An 11431-nucleotide genomic window follows, 5' to 3' on the forward strand; every position below is an offset into this window, starting at 1 on the left:
AATTATACCTAATGTTTGAGTTAGAAAAGCAGAAATTAGGTCAATATGTCAAAACCACTTCAATTTTCTTTTTCAAATGCTATAAAATTGAATACGACGCCCCAACATTAATGCAAGTAGTAAAGAGTAGATTTGTACTTGCCAAAGCGTTGTGTGAAATCAATTATGTTATTTTGGGTAATTACAATTGGTTAATTAAAAATAACATTTATATAGGACAACGGGTCAATTTGACCCGAGGACAACATGAGGATTAACTGTTTCACTGTTTTTTTCAATAAGATTCTTCTTTCCAAAATTCAATAAGTAATTGTGTATAACAATCGTGATTTTAATATTGACCAAAATAATCGTTATTATGATCGTTTCCATAATCGAGCAGCCCTAATAGGTCACATTGTCCAAGCCAGCACACACCTATAGTCTTCTGCTCTGCATGACAACACCAATGTTTAATAATGTAATGAGTAATGCTTCAGAGAAACTCTTAATGGAAACCAGAAAGATATAACAGCAGATGTGAACCCTGCTCTCACAATGGGGATGTTATTCACGCTAGTAACACCCCCCAAATCCCTTTTCCTCTTCCCACCTACCTCAAAAAACATCGATCTGCTTGGAGCAGCAGGCATCAGATGAGCCCTCTAACTAGCCTGGGTGTGGAGATGACACATGCGTGTGTGTGTGTGTGTACACACACATCTGCCTGATAAAATGTCTGGAATGAACTCCAAAACACCTTGAATCTAGAATCACTTCCACCTTTCAATGCTTTTAAAAACCTTTTAAAGTCAACTCTGACTGAACAATGTAATAGCTTTTAACTAGGTGCCCTTTAAGTTGAATGTCTGTATTAGCTTAAATTGAGTGTAATGTCTTGTTCTTGTATGGTGTATGTAAAGAGATTTGTGGTGTAGTATGTAATCTTTGTCCTGTCTTTTATGTATTTTGAAACTTTTTTTGCCGCCAGTCTTGGCCAGGACTCTCTGGGAGAAGAGTTACTGTAATTCAGTGGGACTTCTCCTGGTTAATTAATGGTTTAATAAAAAAAAGTAATGTGCATCAGTCATTATCTGATGTAAATGTCAGGGTAGCTCATTACACAGGGGTCAGCAGGTCCTTCTCTGTCTGTCTGTTGCATTTTAACCACGGATGGGGACTAAAATTATCTGGATACCTTCTCCAAGGACACTCCTCTATTTTCTGAGCAGCATTTTTTAAGTGCGTATGTGTGCATGTGTGTCTGTGGGCAACTTTTCCTCCTGTAAATCAAACGTAAATATATAAATAATTTGCACTGTAGTATACTGTGAATTGGAAAATAGTGTTCATATTGAATGTATCTGCTAAACTGCAAGAAATTCACTGTCAATGTTTCCCATCACTTTTCCTGACTGAATATCCACTAAAGCATGATTACTGTTTTTAGGCAACTCAAACTAGAGGAAAAGTCAGGAGATACACATACCAATACATTAGGCTCTATCCTTTGCACATCATGACTATCTGCAACAGATTTCATGGCAATCCATGCCAAAAATACCAACCAGCAGTAAGGTTTACGTTAACTACTCAGCTTATGTACTTATTTTACAACCATACTCATTTGAACCCAAACCATTAACTTTTTCTTAACCTTGTACAGTAGTTTTTTTCCCTAAACATATAGTTTTGTTTGAAATCACAACGTTAACCACATGCTCAAAACGGACGAGTTGGGAATGAGAATGGGGCGTTAAATGACTCTTAAAGCTTAAAATGCGTTGGTATGACATGCTTTATATATGACATCATGTTGGATAATTTAGACAATTTATTTAGACTTTATTGTTTAATTTCTTGTACTGCCCTGTAGCTTTTATTATTTTAATCTTTTTATGTAAAACACTTTGAATTGCCCTGTTGCTGAAACACCCTGAGCTTCTCCCCACATCTTTCATTTGGTCGGACGGCAGTTACGTTTCCTCCAAAACATCTTAGCCATCAAAAATTAGTGATATGAAGGAACATAATTCATATGAAATAGGGTTGGTGTGACGATCATAAGAGCTATGCAGTGCTGTTATGTAGTTGTTCTGTTTCTGTGACCGGTGTGCTTACAGTCAGTGCTTACAGTCGGAACATTTCAGTGTTTCAGCCGCCATGGAGTGTGTCATCAAAACTAATTGCAGAATGACATTTTAATGTGAAACCTGATGTGCTTTAGCTCTACACTGATTCATTGTTGCACCGGAAGTGTTGCATAAAAGACTAGTGTGGCCTTTTTTATCATTTTCATAAGAATAGTCTTTGTTTGTCTTCAGACAGTTTTTTTTCTGGTATTCTTTTATGTTCTCTCCTGTTGTGAGAGGAGCATTTTTTGGTTACTGTTCCTTCCTACTAAATCAAACTTCATCTCCTTCCTGATGACAATAAGAATTTTCCTTTTTTAACACAAGTATTCTCACATTGCTTTCTCACCTGAATCCTCCTCTTCCCACTCTTTCTCTGAAATTAGGTGAAACTATGAGTGTGTGATACTGAGAGTGAGTCTTTCACAACCCAGCGTAACATTGTGCAACGGTAAACCTTCTGTTTCTGTCACGGTTGATCAGTTTCCTAATCATATCACATCTCCCTTGCCACCACCCATCTGGCCATCTTCCTGACCCCGACCTCGCCCTTCTCCTCCTCCTCTTCCTCCCCCTCTGCTGGTTGAGCTTTTGTGTACAATGACTAAGACGTTTCCTCGTAATCTCCATAGCTTTAACTCCAGCCCACTAGCCCGTACACACATAAGCTGACACATGTGCAGCTGCCTCTGTGTAATATTACCTTCGCCCCTGTATTACGCATGATCCCATATCACAGTTTACCCACCTTTCCACCAAGGGATTGCAATATTGTGTGTGTGTGTGTGTGTCTGTGTGTCTGTGTGTACTTGGTGGGTGTTAAGGATTTGTGTTTGTGTGGGTTGTGCTCAGCATCTGTGTACAGTAGTAGGTTCAGTAATGATGATAGATTGGGTAATAGCCATCGGGTCATAATGAGTATTGAACCTGTGTTCCCTCATGAGCAAATACCTCTAATGCAGGAAGGGACGACAAATGCATTTTATATTTAGAAGCATGATTGAATTCATATTGCCCATTACATAAACGCATTATTTGTTTTGTTTACTAGGTTTGTTTATTGGGCCTGTGCAGCGCTTCTTGTTATTTTGATTGATTAGACTAGACTTGATAGATTTCCTAATGAAAGGCCAAAAGTCATGAGGATTGCTTCTCCTGCAGTAGCATCAGTGGCTTTTGCGCTGAGCTTTTTCTCGGAGAGTGGGAGGTTCAAATGAAATATGACATTTCGCTGGATGGAGGTATTAAAACCTTTAGGTGTACTTTTTTAATCAACACTAGAGTATTGGAAAATAAGTTTTTTTGACACTAAGACAATGTTGTTTTTAGATATTTTCTCATAAAACATATTTTTCCCTTGCTGTCAACACTTCTAGTTCCTCTTCTCCTTACAGTTTTTAATCAGATAGCAGTTTCCAGAGATAAGCACAGTTCACTATAGATTTCAATTCTCATTCCCCTCTCTTTAGTTTAGCAGTTTCAACATCCTCACTGGAGGAACGTCTAGTTGTATCAGTTGAATCTTTTTTGAAGCAGAGGACGACAAAAATTGTCACCTTAGACGTCCAAATGTACATTATTTTTCTGAAAGAGTAATAAAACAGTCAACGCCAGAAAACTCATTGTTATAAACGCAATTGGGGAAAAGGCTAAAGTGATTTTATATTGGTTTATCTTCTTACAGTGTAGCTTAAGGTGCTATCTTTTTCAAACTACTGGTTATTTTATTAAGAAGAAGCTGTCAAACAATTAAAAAAACACCTTTTCATGTTAATTAACGTCCAGTAAAACATAAAACAAGATGATCCATCAATGCATGACAACTGTACACATGTACATGACAACAATTCCCACTCAATTTTTGAGTTTCCAATTAGCCTATCATGATTGTTTTTGGACCGTGGTAGGAAACCTGAACAAGGTGATGATTGATTTCTGTGCTCTTAATGTGCCTCCCTGGTCTGTAAATTAAGACCGTTTGAGACAAGCAGTCTGGAGTAATAACGCAAAGCTAGCAGAAAACCAGTTAAGGGACTTAAGAATTGGGTTTTATCTCTATCGTTGGATCAAACTCCAACTGCTAGACAATTAGACCACAATTTAGTGGAAACCGAGCAACTCAATCTGGGCTTGTCACACACAATGGAGAAATGTTAATTTGCTTTTGTCTGTCTATTACTCTGTTTTTACATTTGCATTTTTACTCTGGCCCAGAGGAACACATATCTTTTGTGAATTGGTTTTCACGCTAATAGCCTGGCTGGTCGAGGTTTTCAAACAACCGAGTAAAGGGGACGATGCCGGTCAGCTACGATCTACGGCTACGATAATGACAGTTTGGACAAGCGAGACCATTTCTGTGTCCATCTGTGTCCAGCCGGGTGACTCTTTTTCTGTTTTGATTCAAAATCTGAATCAGAATCAGAAATACTTTATTGATCCCTGAAGGGAAACTCTGTGTTACAGTTGCACAAATAGTAGAAATATAAATAAAGAAATATAAGGAGTGTGGGTATTTACATAGTTAAAGGAATATTATGATACAGAATTTACATAATTAACATAATTAAGGTGTTGCAATGGTGAAAAGTAATAATGATAATAGTAGCAGTTGAGTATTGCACACATTACAAGCCAGTGTTATTGCACAAAACCGATAATAATGTCCAGTTTCAACCTCTCTAAGTGTCTGTGTGTCGGACACTCAGAGGGAGGAGTTATAAAGTTATAGAGTAGATTGATTAAAAGATTGATTGATTGACTCAAACCAATTAAAGAAAATAGTGGGAGTCTTACATTTTTATAGGAGGACATATTATGGGTGGTGCAGATTGAATTATACACCTCAGAAATACTATAAAATGAAGTGCAAAATCCACATTTTTAATTTTGAAAATGCACTTAAATGCAGAGAACCTGCTCCTTAATACAGCTACTTGGGTTTATTTACACTTATTTAATAACATTTGCCAGTCTGTTTTTCCAACCACTTAGTGTTTGCCCCCCCCACCCCCGACATCTCAGCCTCCCGTTTTTTAAAGAGCATCTTTCTTCTGACTCTTGAAAGTCCTCAACTCACAGCTCTGGAGATGCTTGTTTTAATTGCAGCTTGGGAGTGTTACTATTTCTAGGATCAGTTTTTGGCTGAGTGTGCTCCCTCCCTCAGAGTGCCAAAACTCCTCCACCCTCAACCAAAAACTGAAAGTGTTCTATAAGTTCCCCCAGCTCTCTGTATTTCCTTTGTTCCACCTCAACCATCTTATTTCTTTGTTTCTCTTCTTTATCCCCTTTGTCTCTCTCCCTTTTTCTCTTTCTCTTACATCTATCTCATAATGTCCGAGCTGTTTTGTCATACTGTTACAGCCATTGAAGACAGTTTTATACTGTGAAATATCAATATCCGTCATTAAGTGAGGTTAATATGATGTTGACGTTCAAAGGCAAGGCTAAGCGCACACACACACACACACACACATATACATAAACACACACACTTATGCACATACAGAGGTCAAAGCTAGTAAGATAACTTAGTTTAACTGTCTTCTGTCCTTTTAGACTCTTGAGCCAGTGGTCCGTGAGAGGCGTGTGGTGTTAGTGCTGAGTTCTAGATTGAAATGTCAAGTGCTGGGAGGCTTCAGAGTGACAGAAACCCTGTTATACTGTCTTAGGAGATGTTGCAGGAGATAGAGAGGTTGTTAGAGGGAAGGACAGAGTTGTTAGAAGAGACTTAAAAAAGGTACACCCACATCTTCTCGTGAGTGATGCCCAAAAAAAGATATCTTGTTCTGTGTTTTACGTGCTGCACAAGCTATAACAACTCTAGACAGTAGTCTAAATTGATTTCTAAGGTTAGAAACATTGTAGAATCTTTATGTGCCAATCTCCCAAAACCCTGTACCATGTTTGGCGGCAGAGCAAGGGGTCGAGGTTTCGTTAAATATTAGTTTGTCCTGGTTTTATAATGCAATTATTTAAAATAACAAAAAACAACACATTTATAACAAACACTGTTACCTTTACTGTTTATTGTTCAACAATAAGAACATCAAAAAGTTAACCAATCTCAGTTTGTTAAAATAATAAAAAAAATAAAAACAAAGTAACTCCTGAATATTTACTATTGTGCTAGTTTGCTTATTAGTATATTTACTTATCTACTTTTTATCATGAAATAAAGGAGAAGTCTAAATGTCCCTAACAACAGTTTTTGATAGTAACACTCATTAATTGTTGAAAAGCTGTGCAACAACAGAAATAAAGGTAGGGATGTGTGTGGTATCTGTGCTGTCAGTTTGTCATTTGCTGAGTTTATTCTGTATTTCTGCAGTAAGGCAAATAATAGGTAATGTTTGAGGGATGAGCTCACATTCTGTCTCTCTTACACATCAGACAACTGAACTCTAGACGATCAATAAGTGGCACAAACACACAAAGGACTGGTAATATATTTACAGAGAGAACAGAGGGAGGCAGAGAGAGAGCGAGAGAGGCTGTGAGATGAAGAAAAAGATAAATGGCTGCAAGTTAGCGATTGGAGCGGCAGCAATTGACCCTGAGTTAGAGTGGAGGAAACAGGCTCGGCATCTTGTCATTGTCACGGTACTCTGACATCAGACTGATATAGTAATAGGAAGGGGAAATGGGAAAGACAGATTGCTGATTGTGACTGTGAAGAAGAAACATGAGTGTATAAACTGCTGTTGCTGTAGAATCAAAGCTTAAAGAATTGTCCAGAACTTCCAGGGTGTTCATCTTTCACCACATCTCAGTAATATGCTACTGACACTGAGTGATGTAGGCACCATCCTCATCAGTAGACATGACGGCTGGCACGTATCTGATCTGGTGCGTTTGCAAAGACTGTCAACATGGCAACAAACAAATACCAATATACTTCAATTCAATTTTATTTATGTATCAATTCATAACAAGTGTTATCTCAAGACACTTTACAGATAGAGTAGGTCTAGACCACACTCCAGAATTTACAAGGACCCAACAGTTCTAGTAGTTTCCTCCAGAGCAAGCAACAGTGCGACAGTGGCGAGGAAAAACTTCCTTTTAGGCAGAAACCTGGGACAGACCCAGGCTCTTGGTAGGCGGTGTCTGACGACCGGTTGGGGTTAGAATGAAGAGTGGCAATAACAATCACAAAAAGTAGTAGTTTTTAGATGTGATATTGACCTTCAGGTGTAGTGTTAGGTGCAGGTTTTTCTGCATCAACAGAAGTACTTTACCTGGATGAAACTTGAAGTCAGGCTTGGCCCCTCTCCTTCCGCGCTCTGTGTGTTGCCGTTCTCAAAATCTACAACAACAAACATCGAGCTAGCAAGCTACACGCTGAAAATTGTAAGACTTTATGAATATCTTGGTTGTGCAACAAGGCAAGCCTGCTTGGTTCTTTTGGTGAATGAGTGTAAAGTTTTATAAGAAACATGTTCATGGCGTTTGCTCTCTAACTGGGATGTTTTTTGGACCGATTGGCAGCATTGCTATGGACGCAGTACACACGGCAATAGTAACAACAAATTACGTTTAACCATTTGCGGGGTGCAAGTGTTCCACCAAAACAAGATCCTTCCCAAGACCATTTTGCAGAGCCACCCTCGCTGCGTCCAGAACTTAGCAGCACCCAAGATGATTGTTTTTGGTTTAAAGAAATGCAAACCACCCAGAGTGTTTTTTTCCTCCTATCCCAGAGTGTGTGGTGTAGCCAGACTTTACTCCACAGCGCTGTGCAGATAGGTCTGGCAATGTGAGACTAGATGCAGACTAAAGGAAAAGTTTGACATTTTGGGAAATATGCCCATTCACTTTCTCTCCCCATCTCTTTTCCAGGCCTCTTCAGTGTTATTCACCCGGGCACCAGATGCCCTTAGACTTTTCTAGTTTCCAAATCCTCCCATCAACTTTATTCATGCTTTACAGTCATTGGCTCATTTATTAGCTGTCTGGCTACCAGCCAACGTCCAATCGTGTCTTTACAGGTGTTGAGCGCAGCAATTATACATTTTGTTTCTCGGTATTGTTGATTTAACAAATATGGTTTGTCCTGATGGGAATAGTTTTCGCAACAAAATCTTCCTTGCTGTTCTAATTCTTTGACCTTTTCCACCAGATCTGTAACCCTAAAACTGAAGTTGTTGTTTGACTGAAATTGTGAAATGTTAAATGAGCTATTCTACTTTGTCTCTCTGCATTGATTGCCATTCTAGTTTAATTTTGTCAGGACAAACATGGGGATTTTAATTTGTTCCCAGTGTTCTGCCAACTGTCGGAATAGTCATATTCACAGTTGTCCTAGTGCTCTGGTAGTCGACGATGCATGCAGTGGATGCGTGTAACTACAATGTCCTGGTTTTTAAAGCAGTTCACAAAGATATTGTTCAATTTTTCTTTTTTTTTAAATGCTTGGCCATTTCCTAAAACAGTAGGCACTTAATCCTTAAAAATAGATTAATTCCATTTTGATAAATATCCTGTAATACCATTCATTTTCTGCCATTCTTCTATTTCCACATTTCCTGCATTTCTTCCTGCCTCAAAGCATCTCTATGCATCTCTTTCCTTCTGCCACTTTGAAACAATCTGACGCAGGCAAGAGGACCGACTGCACACATTGCTATAGCAACACAGTCTTAATGATGGCAACATGCGTGACCTGAAGATTTCATTTGAGCGCCTGGGAGAGGGATGAATTGTGAAGCCACAGCTCAATTGACTCCTCAGTTTTGCCCTCTAATTTGCTCCCCTCTCACTTTTCCCTCTAGTTATTCATCAGTGTCTGCTCTCGTCCTCCTTTCAGACAACCAATAATGTGGCTGAATAGACACTTGATTGAGCAGGTTGGCCTCCTCTGTTTGGTAACCACAAGGGGGAAATCTAATCTAAGTCCTTAACAGACACACACACTCTACTCATGGCCAAAACCTATGCTCAGTTTTTATGTCATTATCTCTGATGCTGATGCAGCTGACCTCATGAAGCAAGATACTAGAGGTTGCTATGGTTACACAGGAGTGAGAGCAACACTTTCCCACAACCCTTACACTTCTATGTGTTTCTGAAGCTGTGCACAAGTGGACACACATATGAATTTTAATTTGTGTCAGGAAAAATGCGCACAAACAATCACACACACACACACACACACACACACACACACACACACACACACACACATATACGCACACATCCCACACACCAACACACACACACACGCACAACACACACACCACACTACACACACACACACACACACACACACACCCCACTGAGCACTGCTCATTTATTTTGCCAGGAGAGCCTCAGCCCAACACTTCAGCTCGGCCTCTGACCACCAGCTCTCTGTATACTGCATATTTTGCCATTGGCAGCAAAATTATTGACAGGAGACACGTCCAAATTTATTCCAATGTCTATCAAGAATATGGTATTGCTGCTAGGGTTTGTTTTAGAATAAATGACTTGCGCACAAAAACATTATCTCTTTAGAATTTGAAAATTTGTGTTTCAAATAGCCACTTAATTATTGTTAGTTTCTTCTGTATTGGTCCGATTGGATTAGCTCCTCTGCCTATCCTCCATGATCATTGTATCATTTCATAGTATCCCATTTCTCTTTCTAACTGCATCACACTTGTGCTTGTTGATAGATTTAATGCATATCATAATGGTTCCTATGCATTACTTAAGTTTTTAAAGGGACCCTGTGGAGTTTTCCTGCAAAAGGAAATTCAGCGTTACTCACCAAACCCCCTAGTGTGTATCCTTGAGGCCAGACAAATTTGCAGAAACTTGTATTACCTCATCAGTGGTTGCGTGCATGCATGTGCGCGCAAAAAGCAAGATGGGGACTCACTCATAGAAAACATTGCTTTATAGGGCAACCCATGGTCAAAATACATACAGTATGTTCAAAGGTCCTATATTATGCTCATTTTGAGGTTAACACTTCTGTTTTGGGTTTCTACTAGAACATGTTTACATGCTTTATTGTAAAAAAAACAACAACATTATTTTTCTAATGCTGTCTGTCTGAATAGACCTGTTAGTGTATTCACCTTTTGTCTGAAACTCTCTGTTTTAAGCCCCCCTCCCGAAAAAGCCTGGCCTTTTCTCTGATTGGTCAGAAACAGGGGTCTCCACATCTGTGCCCTGTGTCTCTGCAACGTGATTGTATCCAGGGAATGACTATAACGGCGCTGTAGCAACACTTTCTACCTGCATGTAGTAGAGGTGTGATATAACAACCGTAAGAAAGTCCTGGCAGCTCGTTTAAAGGCACCGCTTCTCAATACTGGCTGTGCATTTATTTGTGGATTGAGCGTTTTGATACTTTCACTGTATATATATATTGCACCTTGAACTGCTTTATACTCAAAAAAGTAGTGAATGGTAGACATTCAGCCAAGTCATTCCTTATATTGCATGCATATCATTGCTCCTTCCTGTCAGCTCATCTCTCAGCAGAGAAAAATGTCCAAAAAAACATAATGCTTATGCTCATCATGCTCAAGCCATCTTACATTTAATTTAACCTGTCTATAATGTAATTTTCTCTGGGAATGAGTCTGATGTTATTGGTTAGAACTCTGCATGTCCAGTGCTTTGTCCCGCCGGGCTGCATGTGCCACAGGCTGTGTTTGCTGATATGGAAATACGTCTGTTAAGCAGATCAAAAGCTTGTAATACTTTGATGATCGTTGTGAAATAGGTTCACTATCTCCCCTGAGCTGCAATAATTTTATGTTATCAGTCAGAAGGTTTATCCCAGCTTGTGTTTGGTATAAGCTTCTGATTGGGATTCATGACACATCATTCGATGTGAATAAAATGATGTCCCATCTTATGTAATACAGTAGTGGATCCAACAATTTCTATATGTTTGTTTATGAATTTTCAGCTCAATATGCCAGCCATCTGGGCTGTTTTACTGTAATTGTCAAAGTGTGATACTGTATCTCAAACTGCCAAGGACAACATTCATATAAAGTAGGTTTGAATCTGTAGGGAAGTATAATAAGTAACAATATAAAGATCTAATCATTTTTAAGCTTTTTTCCTGTCACAAATTATGTGCAAAGTAGTAGGATCATCTCTTATTATCTTTGTGATTTATGCAGCTTTAAAAATGCAGGAAACAGAAACTGGCTTCCTGGGGATTGGGAACATATGGAGAGTTGGTTCTCTTATGGCATTAAGATGATAAATGACTCACTTTCTCACTTCTTTCAATGTGCTAAAAATGGCAGTTAATGCTCTAGGGTAATTTGTGTGATAGAGGTGTGTGTTTGTGTGTGTGTGTGTGTGTGTGT

At 38.9% G+C, this 11431-nt stretch overlaps 1 protein-coding gene across 4 annotated transcripts in view; it reads left to right on the forward strand.

The window, feature by feature from the left end:
* Positions 1-11431, forward strand: part of stx1a (syntaxin 1A (brain)) — a 70417-nt gene that overhangs the window by 37897 nt on the left and 21089 nt on the right. The window lies entirely within an intron of this gene.

The sequence above is a fragment of the Etheostoma spectabile genome, chromosome 3, assembly GCF_008692095.1.
Source record: "Etheostoma spectabile isolate EspeVRDwgs_2016 chromosome 3, UIUC_Espe_1.0, whole genome shotgun sequence".
Taxonomy (NCBI): domain Eukaryota; kingdom Metazoa; phylum Chordata; class Actinopteri; order Perciformes; family Percidae; genus Etheostoma; species Etheostoma spectabile.